Below are 15,008 nucleotides of genomic sequence, written 5' to 3'. Positions count from 1 at the left end.
ATAGACTTAAGGGTATTTGGAAGAATATGAGACTGAGTCATTCAGAAGAAGAATGTAAATATTATAATAGTTGTTATTTATTGTGTATTTGCTAAGTGCCAGGTACTGTTCAGTATACTATATACATTATCTCATTTAATCTTTACACCAGTCACAATTGTTAATCCATTTGAAAGATGATTACATTGAGACACAGAATGATTAAATGACTTTTCCAGGGTCATGGAGCAAATACATGATAACAACAGAATTCGGATTATGCTAATCTGGATTCACATTTTCTCCTTGGCACCACTACAGTCAGTTCCTTGTTAGCACAGTAGAAGTGTGGCATAAATATTAAAAATGCTTACCAGGCTTTGATTTGCAAATAACTTCCTTTGTCTCTTAACAAAAATATAGATTCTCATTTAAGATTTGCTCAAAGACCTGAAATGTTTCACTTCTTATCAACTCTGCATTATTCTTTTGCTATGGCCCTGTAACATTAGTAACAGACTCCCTCGTCCAAATAGATTACGGGAAGAAAGGAAATAAAACAAACATTTTAATTAGCTCCAGAAAAGGTTAAAATAAAATAATATTAAGAATCTAGATATTGTATGTAAAGGAAAATAAAAACTAGACAAGCCAAATTCAAGAAAGATGTCTCTCAAACCTTTGGCAAACATTTTTGTTTGTTTGTTTGTTTTGCCTGTAATTACAGGACTGGAGGAATGGAATTCCAACCCCTCTTATAAATAGGTAAACAAGTATTTTGTTAACTTACAGGATCATTTTTTTTACTTTCAATTTTAAGCTTTTCAAATTATTATTATTATTATTTCTTAGAAGCTGGCAATCACAACGAATGTAAATATGTGCAGGACACTTGGCATCTGGAGGACCAGAGGATATGGTTAGAAAAGGAGATCTCAGGATAAAAGATCTTAAAGATGGCATATGACCGATTTCAAAGACATCAGTACATGACAAGATTTGATATGGCATGAAGAGAAAGCGCAGGAAATTGTAAAACTCAAGAAATCTCAAAATGTAGGAGTTGTCAGATTTCTGGAATAAATGTTACATCACCAACAATTAACATAGTAGGGTAAAGGCGAGTGTGATGAGCCATACTCTGAAGGCTCAGAAAAAGGTGAAGGAATGTCAAGTTTCAAATAAGCAAATGAAGTTAAAGAGGACAGAGAACTATTGTTTTAAAAAATGTATTGTTGTATAATTTCTATTAGTCTTTTATACATTTTCTGAAAAGTCAAAACATTAAATAATATTAAGTCTAAAATACAAAAGTTTAACAAATGGCACATTTTATAACATTCACCTATTCTTTCAAGGACATATTTTCCTAATCTTAAAAATTTAACTTCTCAATGCATCTAATGGTAGTAAATTCCATTAAACCAAACGTTTAAGAAGTCAAGCAATAAATACCCAACCCTACCTTTCAAGTGCTAGTTGTGGTGAATAAAATAGCAATAGAGAAAAATTAATTCTCCTTGCCAAAGTATTTTCCATACAGATATTTATTTATATGTACTTTTACTACTGCTAATAACGAAATCATCAGATCACCAATTTACTTTGATAATTTTATCTATTCCATGTGCTGTCTATATCTAACAGCTGACAGGATTTCTATTTACACACTCGTGTTTTTGGTTCTCTCCAAAATCACCCAATTACCGAGGCTGCTATTTGTGATTCCATAGAATGCCTGTACAACTATATAGTGAAAAACATCTTTGCTCAGTTACACACAGCTAGCTGTTAATCATCCTTGGTGATTAAGAGACAATAGACTAGAAAAGTGAAATCAATTTAGCAGAGAGGTATAATTACCTCTATCCTCATTATTCCTCTTAGCTGAGATGCTAGTAGGTAGCCAACAGGTTCATTTGAATTTCATCTCCTTTATTATTCCATTTGCAGGACACTTGCTACTCAATAAATGCTAATGATCAGAGAAGCAGCCAAAAGGCATTCGGAAGTGAAAGGGGAGAGAAGCAATGGGACTGGATAGCCCCCAAGTCAGATAATGAGTTCCTGAATAATCACAGGTTACAAAGGTCCCATTGCTATAAGGAAATAAATGACCATGACCTCCTCATCCCGCAGAGTGGAGGTCTTGTTTTTTAAATACATAAATATTCTGAGGGAAATGTCCCATCCAATTATTTTGTTTCCATTTTCAGGCTGTAATTGAGCATATGTTCTCTTTTGAAATATTGTTTTTTATTTTTCTCCAAGATTTTCTCATTACTTTTTTTTTTCTGAGCATCTCCCCTCATTTCTTTCTTTTTATTAAGTTGATTGTGATGGACACATCCGATTTGTTCCAATCCTGCCAAATCTGTTTACTTCCCAGAGAAAGGTAAACTGTTAAAATGTGCCTGCTCTGATTATTGGGAAAGAGAAGTCACTAGAGCTTCTCTTGTCTCCTAGCCAAATTTTCTGAGTACAACATGCCGGTGATTATGTCAAAAGTCCTACCAATCTTCCTTAGTACCTGGAATAAGATAAAAACATGTAATAAGGGCCTGTTTACAGGATACAAATATTATTTTGTTGTAGGCATTAGTGGCCATGATTTTGTTATTCATACACTGATTTCCAGCTAGCAAGATGAACTTTGTTATGCAAGATGGCTATTTATTGTAAGGCACTGAGAGATATTTGATTGCAATATAATCTTTGTTAACCAGAAATTTAATAGCAAGAAGATGATATTATATTTAATAAACATTCCTATTCTCCAGTATATCCACATCACTTTTCTATTTTCTCCCAAGTTTCATCTTAGAGAATAAGTTCAGTTAAAAATCTGACTATATTTTTGATATTTGACTACTGATAGTTTTTATGTCCTACCCTTCCCCCTTCATCTTCTGTTCCACATCTGGCAGGCTGATAAGAAAGGCCAACTGCTTCTTCCTTTTGGTGCGAGCAGGAAGTTCGAACCATGCACAAGAACTCTGGTTCTACCCCCCAGCTATGTAAAAATCAGATGCCAGACTCCACCCTGTTTTCTCAAGACATTCTTGGACTAGCTTGGGAGGTATAGCCAAACTCAGGAAGCCACACTGTATGAGTAATAAATCTTTTCAAGCCCTCAGCGTTGTGAGTGAAGTGTTATCAGTCTTGATACTTGAACCAAATTGAAGGTAGATTTACATCCTCTTTCTTTGGAGTGTTCATTAAAAACAAGGAAATAAACCCTACTGACTATAGATCTTTTGGGCTTCTATTCATCATTGATGTATGAATCCATTTACTTAACAAATATTTAAAGACACAGGAAGCCAAAAGTACATGCAAATTTGATCTAACTCTGGAGATATCAGCTAGCAACTGGGTTTACAACAATATGACAAGCACGTCATCATTGATCTGATGTTTTAGTGTGATTTAGCCTCCCTCATGGGTTACTACTTCTACAGTTGCTAACTGAAAAATTGGGAACGAAAGGGAAAATTGGTTCATTTTTTTTAAAAAGACTGAAAACAGGAAGTTAAAGCAGGAAGACAACTCTGAGCATCACTTGGCTCCATCTCTACAGCCATTGTCCTTGCCAAACAACTACCATCAAGCATCTTCTTATCTGATTTCTTTCTGCCATTATTTTCTCCCCTTATTCAGTCCACCTATAGCATAATCATCTTTCAAAATGTAAATCAGATGACTATACTCCTCAAGTAAGACCCTTCAATGGTTTTCTAATTGCATTCTGAATATAATAATGTGTCTCTGCTTATCCGTCTCCTCTCTCATATATCCTGACCATACTATGTTAGGAATCCCTGAATTATCAGAAATATAGACCTTCAAACAGTCCATTTCAAAATGATCTCTCCTCAACTCCATCTATATAACTTCTTTCTATGTCTGGTATTAAATGTCCCTTTCTCAAATAAGCCTTTTCTGGGCTTACTCAATCTAACTCATACTTCTATATTTCTAATAGCTCATTACTCTTTTTTTTCTCAATTATCAAAATGCAGAGTTAAGTTGGTATTTGTTTACAAAAAAGTTCCTCAAGGGCATATTGTTTGGTTTTTTTTTTTTTTTTTTTTTTTTTGCTTGTTTGTTTTGTTTTGGTTACTCTTGGAAGATAAGTTTCCCTCTCAAGTCTGTGCACAGGGAAAACACTGCCTGCCTTTTCTTCTGACTACCTTTCCAAAGTTGTCTGTATAGCAAGCAGCCTTGAAAGACAGAGATAGATTCTCCTACGTAGTCATTCTTGCTGTCAAAGTCTACATAATGTGAAGTTCAGGCATGTTACTGCCTATAAGATTCAAGTTCCCTAAACTTAGAGTTCATTACCTATAATGAACTCCACTGTCTGTACAAGGGCCACCTGGCAGTCTTTACAGCACCCAGGGGGAAATTGGGAAATATTAGAAAACTAATATGAATGCTTATACCTTAGCTAATATTATTGTTGTGAACAGTCTTTCATTTCTGATCCAAGAATTTTATGATCCAAGGGAGTCTTCATGAGTCTATGGCAAGCTAACTTGTAAGCAGAGTAAAATCTCAGATTTATAGTTCTTACAAGTTACCACCATAAACCTAGGACAAGCACAATACTGGGCCCACTTTAGGTACCTAATAAAAATATGTTGATTCAGTAAATGAAGGATTGTGTCCTTTTGAAAATCTCATTGTGTTTGGATTCTCATCCTAAAGAACACTGTAGATATGTAAATACACACATAATGTTCCTTATAGTACCAGAAAGATTTCAAACTTTCTGAAGCCCCTCCATGGACAAATAGATCTTTATATACTAGCTGAAGTTTATTTTCTAATGTACACAATAGGACTAAGGCATAGAAGAAACCCATATGTCTTAGTCTATATGGGCAGCTATCACAATATACCTTAGACTGAATAATTTATAAATAATAGAATTTTTTTGGTTACAGTTCTAGAGGCGGGAAAATCTAAGATTAAGGTGTCAATACATTCAGTTACTGGCAAGTACTTTCTCTGCTTTGAAGATGGTGCCTTCTTTGCATACTCACATGGAGAAAGCCTCAAACAGGCCCTTCAAACCCTTTAATAGGGCATAAATTAATTCATGAAAGTGAAGCCTCATAATCCAAGCACCTCTGAAAGGTTACAACTTCTAATATTATCACCTTGGGGATTAGTTTTCAATCTGTGAATTTTCAAGGGAATCAAACATTCAGATCATAGTACCATTCAGATCCTGAATTTCATTGTTTTCTTTTTGTCCATATAAACCCCTTGAAAGAATTTTTTTTAAGACAGAGAGAGAGAGAGAGAGAGAGAGAGAATTTTTTAATATTTATTTTTCAGTTTTCAGTGGACACATCTTTATTTTATGTTTATGTGGTGCTGAGGATCAAACCCGGTGCCCCGCGCATGCCAGACGAGCGCGCTACTGCTTGAGCCACATTCCCAGCCCTTGAAAGAATTTTTTAAAACATAGATAAAAGCACTTATTTTCAAAGTGGTGGTAAAATTCTGGAATATGCTAGTATATATAAGTAAAGCTATGGTCAAGATAAGTTAGATAGAAACTTATAAATATGGCTGAACAGAAATATCCAGCATACCTGTTCCCCTATATAAAAGAACTAAAGCAACAGGTGTATGGCTATATATTGAGGTGAGTGACCAGAGGAGAACACTAGAATTCATAGTAGAGAAACATAAACCTTGTAAAACTCAGACCCCTGATACACCACCATAGCAAGAGAAACAAAATGTTCCATCACCTGCTACCCCAGCTCCATAGTCAGGGAGATAGGGTCTCCCTCCACAGGAGTAAAGGTGAAGCAGAGTCTGAGCAAACTCTCCCAGCACAGTATCTGACAATCATAGCTACTGGGAAGCTTTGTGGCTTCTGTAAGCCTTTAGCATAAATACATAAGATTCCTAAAATCAGCAGAGCAGTCTGTCTCTGGAGAAGGGAACCCCAGAGAGTTGTGGCTGAGAGCCATCTTAAAAGGGGGTCTATTATCTGAGTCTGACCTACTTTAGGTGTCAGAAACCATCACAGATCCCCATCTCTGGGATCCCACAGATATCCCCCTGCCCTAGTTCAATGTAGCTGCCTTACAAACCATACTTCACTTGGTGGAGTATCTCTGACACAAACCTGCTGGGAGTGGTACATAGTAGGAAACAGGTGTAGTAACTCCAATGCAGAGAAGAGGGCAAAGAAGTAGAAAATGCTAGTCATAAGAACTGAAGATGGGTGAGGCCCCCCTCTGAGATTGGGGGTGTGGCCAGTCACATGTGATTTTGCATGGGTACCAGGTGTGAGGGAAGTTACCCAGAGAGTCCCTGATACCTTTCTCCTAGTGCCACATCCATGTATCTATCATTTAAATAGAAAAAGAACTTGTTATGGTGTGGCTATGAGGTGTCCCTCCAAAAGCTCTTGTTAAAATAGGAATTTTTAGAGATAGAATGATTTAATTAGATAATCGGTGGACTGATTCATTTGATTTATTAATAACTTGAATGGACTTGCTGGGTGGTAACTGGAGGCAGGTGGGTTGTGGCTGGAGGAAGAATGTCACTAGGGGGTGCCTTTGTGGTTTATATTCTGTCACTGGTCCCTTGCCTCCTCTCTTTTTCCCTGCTTCCCATGTGCCATGAGCTGAGCAGCTTTCCTCTGCCACAGCCTGCCACCATGATGTTATCTCAGGCCCAGGGCAATGGAGTTGACTGATCATGAACTGAGATCTCTGAAACCATGAGCCCCAAATTAACTTTTCTTCCTCCAACTTGTTCTTGTCAGTTAGTTTAGTCATAGCTATGGGAAGCTGACTTATACAGAACTCGCGATTTTCCATTGCTTCTCTACCTCTTGTTCTCCCATCATGGACTAAATGTTGACCCACCTCCAAGATATACAGCCTGAAAAAGGCCAGAAAGAAATTGCTTGATGCCAACCGCCTCTTATGTCCTTTCTCCTTTGAGCACCCCAGCTGAGAGGAATTTTTCCTGATTGTAGCCATACCTCAACTCATTCCCTGTTGGGCACTACTACTACCCTGGCCATCACCCATCCACAGAAATGCACAGCAGTTTATGTGTGTTTCAGTGGGGTGGACTCTAGATGCCTCCACTTCTGAACAGGCAACCCCAGGCAGAAACAAAGAGCAATAACATAACACTCCCTGTATCCACACATACAAGTGCTCCCTACATCAATTTCCCCTATGCCTTATATGATCACCCACTACACATAAGACTAAGTGTGAGTGTTTCAGATTGGGGCACTATGATTCCTGCCCCTACCTCTCCCTATGAAGCACTTGGTCCCATACCAGTGGCTAATCAGAGGACAAGTACTTCAGGACCCACCCAACTACTAGATCAACCAATACCAGAGACCCATTCAAGTAATACAGTCAACATCAACACCTGAACAAAACCACATCCCCTGATAGGGGTCACTGTGGAAAGAGCAACGTACGGCTCGTCCTACAGACTCTGCTACCTATACCACAACTGCCTGAAATGACCCCACTTTCAAGTGACTTGCACAGACAGTAGGTTTCTCTAATTCTAATTTCGTATGTGTTGTACCCAAATTCATTAATCTCATCTAAAGAAGCTACAGGGAGACTATACTATTGTACCCAGCTGGAAATAAATTCAACATTGCCTAGCAAACCCGTACTCCAAGACACATCTTAGGAAGAAAACTGTTCAGTACGAAGGCCATCCCATACAAGAGGTCGAGATAAGTATTTCACCAACTGCATAAATAAACTTCAACATAAGAATACAAGAAATACCCCCCAAAAAGGTAATGTGGTACCTCTAAAGTTTATAACTTTCTAACACAGATTCCAAAGATATCAAAGTGGATGATATTCCTGATAGTGAAGTCAAAACAATGTATTTTTTAAAAAGCTCAATGAAATTCAAGAAAATACAAACAGTCAAATGAAATTAAGAGGAAAATGTAAGATATGAAATAGAAATTCAACAAAGAAATAAATTGAAAAAAGCACTAATCAGAAATCGTGGAAATAGGCTCCATAATTTGGATAAAAATATTTAATTGAAAGTTTCAACAACAGATGAGACCAAGTGGAAGAATATTAGACCTTGAAGACAGGCCTTTTGAAATTTCCCATTCAGACAGAAGTAAAGAAAAACAATAAGAATGAAGAGAGCATACAAATTCTTTGAGACACCTTAAAAAAATCAAATGTCTAGGTCATCAGAACACCTGAAGGGAAATAAATAAATGTTAAAAGTATAGAAAACCGGGGCTGGGGATGTGGCTCAAGCAGTAGGGCGCTCGCCTGGCATGCGTGCAGCCCGGGTTCGATCCTCAGCACCACATACAAGCAAAGATGTTGTGTCCGCCAAAAACTAAAAAAAATAAATATTAAAATTCTCTCTCTCTCCCTCTCTCTCTCTCTCACTCTATCTTAAAAAAAAAAGTATAGAAAACCTATTCATTGAAAGAATAGCAGAAAACTTCCCTAATTTTGAAAAAAGAATTGTCAGGAACCATGATCAGATTCTTAAAGATGACTGAAGATGAGTTTTAAGTGGGTAGAAATTTTCTTACTACATTGTAAAAGGGACTTCAGAAAATACAAGACAATTATTATGCTCTTCCAAAAGCTAGGTCTTGGTGCTATTGGCAAACATTGTACTTTGTGTACTGGGTAAGAATAAATCGTAGTCCTCATTCAATACCTTGATGCAAAGAGTCTGGATGTGTTATTGACCATCCTCTGACCTTAGGGAAGTTACCTTTTGAGTTTGGATATCCTCATCTGTAAAAATGGCATAATTTTATTTAAATCATGAAGGTGTTCTAAAATGTAAAATAAGATTTTGTGAAAGGACCCCTGTGACGAAAGTCTAGGGATAATGACAACACAAATTAGTACCCCATTAGTCTCTTTTTCCTTTGATTTTAAAATGCAAACATGTATAATTTGCATACTTTGACATAAGAAAGATTCATTTGTACAGGTCCCCTATGTTGCTACAAAGTTTCATTTGGTGGGAAGACAGTCTTATTATTTGTGTTAAGAGACTGACAATTGGATTATATTATAACTTTTGGAATTTAGATTCAAGGGGTTCAATCTTAATAGCTCAAAGCAGGGATTATTTAAATTTCTTTGAACTAGGAATTATGAGGTCCAACCATGCACTATAAAATAGATATTAATTTTGAGGCCCCTGGGGATAGATTCTAATTTTAGTGACAGCTCATTTACAAAAAGTTCTTTATCATCCTCTAATTTGGTTTCCTTATTTATAAAATAGGACAAAACAATAGTAGTTCCCTCAAGGTATATTGTATTAAATAAAATATTATGTAAATTCCTCACTATTCTTGAAATTATTGCTATACAGAGGCACTCATGCACGTGTGCACACGCACGCACACACACACACACCTGAAAAATGCATACAATTATTTTTTTATGAAACCAACCCAGAGAGACCAAGCTGTTTTTACAAGGTAATATAACTAGTAAAAAGTAGAATTAAGATAAAATATTCAGTCTCTTCAGTTATAATAACGATTTTATTCTATTTTGTTGTACTGTCAGATGCTGTCTGAATTCAGAATAATAGTTTCAAGAAGTTTTCTATTTGTTCTGAGATCAGCAATATTATTTTGGATTTGAGACTCTGTACACTTGTGAAACTTTCCAAAGTCTTCTGAAGAAATGCCTTGGGAAGTCAGAATGCCTCTCTCTCAGGAAACCAGTATTAAGGCACTTATAAATTAACAGAATATGTACTCAACCAACTAAAGATTGGCTTATAATTGAGCAAATGCATGAATTTCATAATGAAGGGCAAAGTGCTTGTCTTTCATTATAGTATTGAACCTTTAACAGATCTCTATGTTAAGGCTAAGTATGTAGCAGCACATTATAAATGTCACTGTGGCAGACCTTATTGTTAAGTATGTTTCATTTTTTTTTAAATCCAACTTTTTAAACATGTTGCAAAACTTCTAGATCTAAATGCACTTGGATTAATAGCAATTGTAGCGAGGTAATGACAAATTTTCTTTAAGTGTATGGATGGATAAATGAACTAGCCAGTTTAAGTACCAGTTTTATGTTGCAGGTATATCCAGGCTTGATGACAAAAATAATTTGTACTTCAGGCTGCTTCTGTGAATTCTAGTCCCTGAATGGTGTGATGTGACTGTTCTTCACCATACTATTCAGAAATCCAAGATTACTTTCATATCCCAAATGACTCTATACTAATTTATGTTCCACTTACATTTGATGGGACACATTTTCTTCTATCTCCCATGGTGAATAATTCATGGTGAAGGACAAATGCTTGTTATAACAAGAATATACATAGATGGCTTCAAAAAGTAGGTTTAAGTGCTTAATATAACCCTGAAACAAGAAATCTTTTGATGCTTCACTGAACCTATGTGATGTTGATCCAAAAAGGCAGTGTTACTCAGAGCATGTGGTTCATTCAAAGTGGATAAAGCAAGATTGGAGAAGTCTAATGCAGGATTGTAAATTGCACGTGAGTCTGAGAAGCTCTGATGGAATTTCTTGAATGAGAATTAAAATTTCAAAATTTTAGTAATTTGGTACTCTATGTATTTTTGTCACATTTCTAGCAAAATATGTTTCACGTCCAATATTTTTAGATTATTATCAGATGAAAGTATTGATAAGCTTTATATAAAATTACTTCATAAATCAAAGAAAATGTGTTGATTTTTAAAAGTATTGCTTCAGGGACAATTAATTATAAATGGCTCTTTTTGTTTTGGCAACTCAACACATCAATTTGGCAGCTGTCTCAAGAATCCTGGCATAATAATTAAGGCAATGTTTTTTGTTGCTAAAAAAAACCTTCAGTATGCCTTAACTGAACTAACTGGATTAGGTCTACTATTTCTACCCTTTAAAACAGTCTCTTTAGACAATTCTTCCTGGCTGGTATTCCTTGTGCCATTTTAAGTTCTTATATTGTGCCATGCATAATTTCAGCTATTAGATTTCTGAGGAACAATGTGACTGTAGAGATGAGTACATATAAGTGACATAGAATTGATAATAAGCAAGATACTATAAATGGTGTTCTAACACTACCCACAACTGTCAGCCCAGGGGAATGCAATATTTTTTCACTTGACCTCCATACCATCTGTACAAATTGGCATGCTTGGTGCTTTTCACACCTGCTTTGCCTCAGAAGTTGATTTGCAGGAGGAGGTTTTCACAAGAGCAGAAAAGTATTTTCCAGGTTGCTTTGAGATGTTTGTCAAAACAGTATCAAAATGAGTCCAGTTTCAGGAGAAAAGCACAGTGTTATTTTAAACTCAGAGGTTACATGGTAAAATGCAATGTTTTAAAAAAATGTAGATATGAGGACATGACCTCAGGAGTATTAAAGTTGTTCATGAGATTTTTTTTTTTCATTTTGGTGACAGACTTAAAAAAAAGTAGGATGATAAAATTAGGACTTGATGCAAACCTTTCTACATAAAAAGGTCAGAGCAGCTCAAAAAGAAGGGGAATTTGATCAAACTTGAACCTGCAGAATTCCTGAAATATTGAAAGTAAACATTATCAGATTAAAGAGAAATGCCAAAATATGTAGAACAAAAACTACTGGCACAGAAATTGTGAAAGTAAGGAGCAGGAGAAAGCTCTAGGAGAAATAAAGAGGGTTCTGAGTGGTCTGCCATGGAAACAAGTAAGTCATTGGAATGCTTTGCATCTCTACTTGATAAATTCTTCACTTCCAACTCCAACTGTCCAGGCAATAATGAATTAGCTGTCTATACATAATGTGGGAGATTAAGGATGAGCAACACAGCAGAAATCCAAGAGGCTGAAAATATCTGGGAAAACCATAAGGAACCAACCATCCTGAGATGAACATGGAAGTAATCCACTAGCGACACTTCATGCTAATTACTCACTGTCCTGAAGTAGTGAAGAGTTGAAGTTGGGCAAGAGTTCCTGCCTTTACAAAACAAGTTGTGTAAACCCAGAAATGAACTGCAAAAGTGATGAGCCATCAGCAACTAGGAGTGGAGCACTTCTGAATGAGAGACTTCAAACTCAACTAATGTAAGAACTTATACTGGAGAACAGAGAGTTAATTAGACATTAAGCGCAAGATGTAAACTAATGTAATTTTTAGAAAGAATATGCTGTTCATGACAAAAACCAAAAAAACTGTGACATGGTTTAGATTAGGTGTCCCCTAAAAGCTTATGTGTGAGACAATGCAAGAAAATTTATAGGTGAAATGATTAGATTATAAAAGGTTTAACCTAATCAGTTCATTAATTCCCCTGATAGGGATTAACTCGGTGGTAACTATAGGCATGGAAGAGGTGGCTGGAGGAGGTTGGTCTATAGGGAGTGCCTTAGGGTTTATAATTTGTCCTGCTGAGGAGATCTTTATCTGTTTCTTGGTGCCATGTTTTCCTTAGCCACATCCTTTTGCCATGATGTTCTTTCTCACCTTGGGCCCTGAGGAATGGAATCTGCCTGTCTAACTATGACCTCTGAAACCATGAGCCCCTGAATAAACTTTTTCTTCTTTAAAATTGTTCTTGTCAAGTCTTTTGGTCACGGCAGCAAAAAAAGCTAATGAAAACAAGCTGTTCTATATTCAAAGATCCAACTAAAGATTAAGATTGAAATGTATATATTTTCATGGCCAAATAGCCAAATTTATAACAAATTATTGGCCTGAAATAAAAACAATATTACCAAAAGAATATCTCAGGAAAAAGTCTATATGAAAATTAAAGAATTCAGCTACTGATATTCCTGATGAAATAGAGATAATAAAAGGGAATCATTGCTTTAAAAAGGTGACAATTCCCTGTGGTGAAAAAAGATGAGTATTTATATTTGCATGACCTATTAGTTGTTAAGGGGATAAATTTAAAAGCAAATAAAAAACAACATATAAATAAGTCTCTGTTCTAGAATTATCCTGAGAAAATTTTAAAATGTCAACAATAAAAGAAATCTGTAAAATACTAAAGATCAAGAAACAAGAGTCATTAGCTACATGGGAAGCAAAAGTACTATAGGACAGTCCATTCCATGACCTGAGATTCAACACTTAATGTTCAGCTAATCTAGCATTCAAATATCTGGATCTAGTCAAAGAGCTATTCAAATGTACAAGGGCCCATAAGTTGTGACACCTACAGATCATCCCTCAGAGGATGCACTCAAGCAAGAGGAGCAAATGTTCTAGGAAGAATAGTGGAGCACAAGAGGCAATGGTGAAAAAAAAAAAAGAGGCAATGGTGAGCCAAGAACTTGGTAAAATTAATTATTGTGGGTTGAACATCCTTAATCCAAAATGCAAAATCCAAAATGCTCCAAAATCCAAAACTTTGAGTGACATGTAGAAATTTTACACTTAACCTCATGTGATAGGTCATATTCAAAACCCAGACATACCAAAAATATTGCATAAAATCACCTTCAGACTATGTGAATACGATGTAACTGAAACATAAATGGACTTTATGTTTCAACTTAGATTGCATACTCTAGATATCTTATTATGTATATATGAATGCATTATGTATATATGAATGTATAATTATGTATTATGTATATATGTATTATGGATATATGGATATACAAATATTCCAAAATCCATAATATTTCTGGTTCCAAGCATTTAGGATAGGAGGTTTTCAAACCATGCCTCTAAACATTAAGTAGACACTTTTTGAGCAGAGGTGAGACACAATCACAATTGTGTTTCAGGAACATTACTATCAAATCTCATTATGGTGTGAACAAGAGGAGAATTGTCTGAATCTGTCCCACACCAGCATGAGGAATGGGCTGCTTCATGGTTTAGCACAATGTGGCTGAACCATGGCTCCTGAGGGGCCAGCCTGACATATATTTTCAAATGAGAAAGATCAATAGAGCAAATTCAATACAGACACTCAAAGACTATCTTACAAAAAGCCAAGTTTCAGTAATTGAAGTGTTTAGGTGAAGATACTATTTGAAAGGCAGGAGACCATAAGTGAAATGCTACTGAAAGTTTGAATAGGAATGGAGTGGCTATGCTGCTGCTGGATTAGGTAACTATAAAATCTTTGATGATTTTTTTGAAGAATGATACAGAAGAATGAGGGGAAGAAAGACAGGATAACAGATGGAGCATGATCACACAGCCCACAGAAGGACATGGGAGCAAGAATTTGAAAGGAGAAGTTAGTTTTAAATGAGAAGATGGGTCAGGTGATTGGAGGAAATAGAAAACAAAGAGAGAAATTTTGAGGAGAAGAGATCAAAAAGGAAGAGGAAAATTGAAATGAAGGGAGAAGTCATCTGTTAAAAATGAGAAGGATCACAGAAATAGAGCCCTGAAGACAACAAAAAAGGAGGCAGTTCTATTAAAAAAAAAAAAAGCAAAATTAATAAGGGAATTGGATGAAATTTCCATGCATTCCCAAGTCTCCTGATAAAATTCTCCTTTCATTAAATGATTCACCATGTATCTATTAGTCCCCTACTAAGTTAATCACTATAAAAACAGTTTATAGGGCAAGTCTCTTCCTTAAAGAAACATGGAATTTAATGGAGCCTAAAAATTAGAAAATAGTTTCATAAAGTTCTAACACGAGGCTGAGGGGGAGTAGGAAGTTGTGCCTGGCCCAACCTGTGAGTGGGAAGACTTTGACATAGTTTTTGTGAGGTTTGTGTTCTGAGGTTAAGCAAACTGATCCGGGTAGTGGAGATTTTTACCTGTTTTATAACTTTCAAAGACTTGCTGAGTAATGTGAACTTTCCTTTGATAAACACAACAATGACAAGAAGCAAAAGTCCCCTGCAAAGATGGTTTTCTGTGGCAGCATCTTTTAGTTACAGAATTGTGGCTTTTTTTTTCCCTTTATCTACCTCAATCCATATAGAGCAACTGTTCTCTAGAGCACAGCTTCTATTTATAAATTAGTGCTTGGTATTCTTGGGGAATACACACGGTCACTTTCT

The sequence above is a fragment of the Urocitellus parryii genome, chromosome 5 (assembly GCF_045843805.1).
Source record: "Urocitellus parryii isolate mUroPar1 chromosome 5, mUroPar1.hap1, whole genome shotgun sequence".
Classification (NCBI taxonomy): Eukaryota; Metazoa; Chordata; class Mammalia; order Rodentia; family Sciuridae; genus Urocitellus; species Urocitellus parryii.
The sequence above is the reverse complement of the archived record's forward strand: the minus strand, read 5'-3'. Positions refer to the sequence as shown.